This window comes from Palaemon carinicauda, chromosome 1 (assembly GCF_036898095.1).
Source record: "Palaemon carinicauda isolate YSFRI2023 chromosome 1, ASM3689809v2, whole genome shotgun sequence".
Taxonomy (NCBI): Eukaryota; Metazoa; Arthropoda; class Malacostraca; order Decapoda; family Palaemonidae; genus Palaemon; species Palaemon carinicauda.
The window spans coordinates 242,208,809-242,215,295 of NC_090725.1; the positions used below are offsets into that span (position 1 = coordinate 242,208,809).

Sequence of the window (6,487 nt, forward strand, 5' to 3'; positions counted from 1 at the left end):
CTATTTCATAGGTTGTGCCAAAATATAAATTCTGCTCACCAAGACCTCCTCTTCTACACATCTGTTCGTTGGTTTTTAAAGAGTAATGTTCTTGCTTGGGTATTTGAACTATTTGATGAATTGCATATATTTCTGGCAGCCGAAGAGAAGAAAACAGATCAGCTGTTAAATGACATTCAGGGGCCATTTAAATGTACTCCTGCCTACTTGGCAGATATTTTCTTTTAAGTTTTGAATGAACTCGACTGGCAACTACAGGGCCCAGATACCACCAGGCTAATGCATACTGATGCCATTAAGGCTTTCCTCGAGTTAGCTCTCTGGAAGAGGAAAGTTGAAAAGGGTAATGTCCTGTCAGCGTCTGAACTAGGTTATCTGAGAAGAACCACTTGCTGAGGAGCTGCAACAGAAGATTAAGGAACACTTTATAATCCGCCAAGAAGAGTTCAAACTATATTTTCATTAATTAGAAATGACAATGTACAGCTGAAACTTAGCCACAATACTTTCCGATGCACTGTGGATGATCTTCCTGGTGACATACAAGAAGAATTCTTTGAGCTCATCAACAAGACCGCAGTGAATGAGGAGTTCCAGGATCAGCAACAGCTCTAATTGATGGGTCAAAATGCTCTCCGCTTTCCACAAGACCAGAAAATTTGCCATGAAAGTAGTAATTTCTTTCTCATCCTCTTACCTCTGTCAAAGTGGTTTCTCTACTCTCCTGGTGATCAAATCGAAGGTTAGAAACAGGTTGAATGCTGATGCAGAAATGCAGTGTGCTTCAAACAATACAGACCCTCGTATTGATAAGAGCGGGTACCTTTTTCATATTAAAATGTTAATAAGTCTGTCATTGTTAATAAGGATTGATAGTGATAAATGGAGACTATTTTTCTCTCCGCTGTGATTAATATTTAAAATTTGAATGTGTGTATGTATGTACAGTATGTATGTATGTGTGTGTATATATATATATATATATATATATATATATATATATATATATATATATATATATATATGCATGCATGCATGCATGCATACACACACACACACACACACACATATATATATATATATATACATATATATACATATATATATATATATATATATATATATATATATATATATATATATATATATATATATACAGTATATTTGTCTTATTTAAAATTAGTATTATTTTAGAAGGCTTATAAATGTAGGGGTCATGACAAGTTTGGTACTGCTTTAAGGAGCCATATACGAAAAAACGTTTGGGAAACACTGGTCAAAATGGAATCCCGTGCACAGTTCAGTCTTACTATAGCGTACCGCTGTGAACATTTCTGTGTTCACCCTTGAGGGCAACATATTTGATATTTGTTCTTTGTGTGGTGCTTGGACTTGAATTCGCAATAGAAGTAAATTTTCGTTGCATTATCTTTTTTCTTCATCATTTAAGAGTTTTATACCTACTTTGGTGAACTTAATATCCTTCAATGGCCATTGTCTCCTTACAACCGCTATCTCATTAAATCATACCTCATTTCAAAAGTTTTTCACTTTGTTTTCTTCTGAGCGATTTAGTTAGTGATTGAAATATGATAGTGACGGTCTGTGTCGTGGTATAGCATAGTGCAGCACTGAAATAAACCACGAAATTCTTTTGATTTGGTAAGTAAACATATAAGGAACGAAATTAATCGGTTTGATACAATGGTCAGCAGATACTCAATAGGCTGAACAACTAATGTTCTCAATCGCGTACGTCATTCATGCTGCATGACTTTCCTACTCAACGATGACGCATTTATTGCACAATAAAATGCTAACGCTTACTTCCACCCAACAGGATTTGCGTGATTTCGTTTTTTATAGTGTTCGTTTTCTTTTTGCCCGGAAAATCGTCGAAGTATATCACTTCTGCTTAACAGATAAGTGTAGAATAAATATAATTAACTATGATTACTATTCATTAATTAATCAACTGCACTATATGCAATGTTTGATATCCTCATATCAAAAGAGATTGGTATTTAGTGTCATAGTAATGTATCTAATGGTCTAATAAATTAACACGTTGTTGAAGGATTGCAATATTTACTCCAAAAATGTTGTCTAAACACTTTATTTATATGTATCTTACGCGCTTTTAAACTTTTATTTATTCTTATTCAAGTAAAGTATTCACAAAAAGTTAGATCTCATTAAACGAAACGTTTTGAGTAGTTTTTAAATTACACTTTGTCGAAGTTTCCCTTAAACTTTGAAAAAACCGATGACTTCTTTCGAAGTCAATGAAAGAAAACGAGGACGTTTGATATATATTTATTATTTTAATTACTCTTTTATTTACTGTTTATATTTAAAGATACAACAGAGCTCTAGTATTGCGATTATGTAAGATATCTAATATAATTAAATTATGAAAAAGATTCAATATGTCACATTTTTTTAATATCTACCAGATTTGTATTTACATTGAATCAGCTGTTTATAACAAGAGGTGACCTGACCCCTCTTATTTCTCTTTAAAATCTCTGCACTTTCGGATTATCACGATATTTTTGGTCTTCTAAAAATCTCCAATATACAGGGCATACACATACACAGGCGGGGTAAGTGGAAATATAATAATAAAATGAGAAATTAATAAATTAAAAATGATTGTGAGGATGCTATTGTATGGCGTCAATCTTACAATTGTCTCTTATATCGGTAATTATTATTTTTTTAATGGTCACATTTTTTCCGCATAAATGACAGTTTTGTTAGTTTACCAGCTTGGGATAGGGCACATATCACAGAAAGTGCTTGGGCCACGTTTGGAGAGTATATAACTATGTGAAGATAAATTGAAGGGGGCTAAAATTGTGATGTGTGATTGATGGCTTTTTTAGCCTCGGCCAGTGCTGACTATTAGTCATGGCAATAGATTTGCAATGCAGTTTGGAGTTGCAAATGTTAAAATTAGCCGTTGCAGATCATTATTTCTAAGTCAACATAAATAAGAGCCAGGATATTCAGAAGGGCCAGTGGTTCATGCAAATGGTTATAAGCCTAGGCTAGCCTAGTTTTTGAGATTTTTTTTTTTTTTTTTGGTAAATCTTTGGAATAGATTTGTCATAATGTCAAGGTCAACCAGATTTGTTGGTATTATTCTACTGTATTACAGGGCAATGTAACTTAGGAAAAAAACTAATTTTCCTATAGAAAAAAATTACACTTCGAAAATGACACTCGTTCCCGTCGCAAATGAATAGTTTCAGAAATATATATATATCCATATCTTACGATAATGGGGGACCCCCAGTGGGAACTCGGGGTTTTGGGTGGGAAAACATACTGGGGAAACGATATATAATTGTAAAACAAACCTTTTCTTTTCTATACATTACCTTCTTGGATGTATAATAAACAGAAAAGACAAAACAGTATAACTGGATAAACTTTGGAGGAGCCGTTGCAAAGGCTATGTCTCATGAAAAAAATACGGAAACCAGAGCTGCCAATGTGTGATGTAGAACTGTGGCAATGTTGGCGTAACATGCTAACATTAACAGTGTTTTTTCATTTATTTTTCTCATTCTACTTGCCGGTTGTAGTCGCTCCCGTTCGTTCGTTTGTACATAGCAGGTTTCCACCTTCTGCGCAAAAACCCCGCCCCCCTTCGCAGAGGCTTCTCTCCACCAATAGGATTTCTTCTTTTCTAACCGTGAAATGTAACTTCATCTTCTTCACCAGCTTTATTCAAGTCTATTACTTGATCCAGTTCAACTATGCCATTCCTTTTATGTAATACCCTTGTATACATATTACGTTTGACCCCAGTATTACTCGTTTTATTATCCGATACCTTATAAAATCCCCTCATTTTATATTCCCACCAAATATTATTTATCATACACTCCATTTTATCTTTCTATATTACTTTTATACATTTTGTTATTACCTTGTCACTCCCAGATTTCACATAAATACTTGCTCTGGCCAAGTTTCCCATTCTGGTTCATTCATGTTTACTCTCTAGACTCTGTTGCTTTTTTGTTAACCAATCACGATCCCAAACGTTTGAGAAGTTTACACAGGGTTTAATATTTCCCTACCCCCACCTTCCAACAAACCCTTTTCCGTGGAAACCTTTGTCCAAGTCAGGTCTTTGTTAGTTCAAGTGACTTCTTTTTGCGTATTTTACGATGGAAGTATTAGAAAATTGTAACGACTTCGGTAATCCATACTTGAAAGTATTTTGGTGAATTCCAATGTTGATAATTTTCTTAAATCTCGTAATGTAATATACCAACTTTTACAGTGTTCCAAGTGCAGTTCTAAACTAAGGCATAGAAGTTAAGACACCACAGACTAACAATCACAAACCCCCGTGACCCACAAGTTTCATCATCACGGTCATAAAAGTAAGTCATTAATTTCTTTAATTTTAATCTGTTAGATTTACTATATTTTGTTAGAGTGCGAAGTTCATCATTACCGCTTGCCAGTGCATATGAGCTTGATGTTTTATTTTCCTGTGATTGTAAGTGAGCCAGTGGCGGAACAAGAACCATTATATTTAACGTTGCTAATGTTAGAGTAACATTGTTAATGTTAGCGTGCAGAGCTCAACATTACCGCTTGCCAGTACATACGAGGTTGATGTTTTATTTTCATGCGAGCGAAGCGAGCCAGTGACGGAACAAGAACCATTATATATAATGTTATCGTAACAGTGCTAACGTTATCGTAACGTGAGTGAAGTGACACGGATTAACATGATATATATAACAAAGGGCATTATATTCGGTTTGTGACCTGGGAACTTCTAGGTTAGGTTAGGTGTGTTTGTTAGGTTCTGTACCCTTTTTGTACCTTTTTATATAGTGTAAAGGGTATAGGGAAAAATTCTTTAAAATACACATGATAATATTACCGTAGCATTGCTAACGTTAGCAATGCCAATGTAATGTTGGCAACCCTGTGTATCATTGGTAACGTTGCTAATGTTATTGTTCGCAGTACATACGTGAGTGAAGTGACATGGAATTTGAACAAGTCATTATATTTAAGCATTTTAACAAACTATATGTAATAAAAGACATTATATATAAACATTTTAACAGAAAATATATGTTTTCCTGTAGAAAATAACGTGATCTAACAGGTTTTCACCTTTATTTTATCCGTAATAACAGCAACCAGTTCGGCTACTTAAAGTTAGTCGAATTGGTTGTTCTTTTGGTTTGCGGTTGAAATGAAGGTCAAATTTGGCCAAATCACATTATTTACTACAGGAAAACATATATTTTTTGTTCGAAATGAGAATCTGTAATACAGTAAAACTTTACCAATTTGTAGTGTTGCCATAATTTGGATGACTAGTTTTTTTACATGAGAAATGAAAAAAGCTATTTGAGTAGTTTAGGCTTGGCCTGGCTATTATAGATTCGGAGCTACCCTGACTGGAAAACATACTGTATTGTTGTGGCATAATTTGAAATCACTTTGTCACCAAAGGGTAAATTGTGTTGTGATAATAGGGAGACAGCCTGTATTGGTAGGAGGTGTTTCAGGTTACAGTAGTTTTGCAAGAAATCTTGTGAAATACCAATTTGATCTTTTCTGTTCAAAGGTTATATCTTGCTATCTTATATAAATTTTGGACATGCTCCTCAGAACCTCATCATATTTGTACTTCCAAAACAAAGGCATTAAGGGAATCCAGTAAGTTGGAAGATGGTAGATGAGAATTTTGTTGTGCACCTATTTTTTTTATGTATCAGAACTTGATCAAGATACAAGCCTTGAGATTTCTGTTGATAATGTTATGGAAAACGGATTTATGAAAATGTGCAACCTGCTGGTGTGGTTAAACTTTTTTTTTTTCAAGTCTTTTTGTGCTTCTGTGAAAACTTGCAAGTGGTTTTGTAGTTCTTGATAGCACAAATTGTGACAAAACTTTTATGTAAAAAAAAAAGTTAGAACACTTAAACAAATAGAGATAGAGCATCAAGTCCTGTTGTTGGAGCCTTTGTATATCAGCGGCCAGTTCCTCCTGTGTGGACATCAACTAACCTAAACTTTACCCCCTAACCTAACCTAAAAGGCGTATCCTTACCTACTTGCCTAAAACGCCCACTGTAAGCCCCCTTGCACTGCCATATTCTAAAGTGGCCGCTATCATACATACAGGTGGCCGCTATCATGCATACACCCCCTGTTGTTAAAGGCAATGGGAGTGTCTGTAAAACTAAGGGAAATAAGGAAAAGCGTGAGAGAGAGAGAATATGAATGATTTTAAGTTCGGACATCCTAGCATTGATGAATAAGAGAGAACTAATACTATTATAAATACAGTTATAAATGTATTAGAGTATAAGAAAATTATGATAGATTATAACACATCGGTGCTTATGTATTACTATATTAATTATATATGGTAGATGTTTTGAATATGTAAAGAAATAGTATACACAATACTCTATTACTGATTTGCTAAGACGAC

General features: G+C 34.3%; 1 protein-coding gene across 4 annotated transcripts in view; it reads left to right on the top strand.

Moving 5' to 3' along the window:
• The window catches only part of LOC137654596 (uncharacterized), a 114,507-nt gene that overhangs the window by 29,555 nt on the left and 78,465 nt on the right, over positions 1–6,487 (top strand). The window contains exon 2 of one of the 4 annotated variants that reach the window (XM_068388403.1): positions 4,301–4,403. The exons of 2 other annotated variants lie outside the window; for them this stretch is intronic. The gene's annotated coding sequence lies outside the window, so the exon portion shown is untranslated. Of the gene's footprint in view, positions 1–2,466; positions 2,607–4,300; positions 4,404–6,487 lie in introns of those variants that run through there. One more of the 4 variants, XM_068388396.1, reaches the window with a different exon arrangement.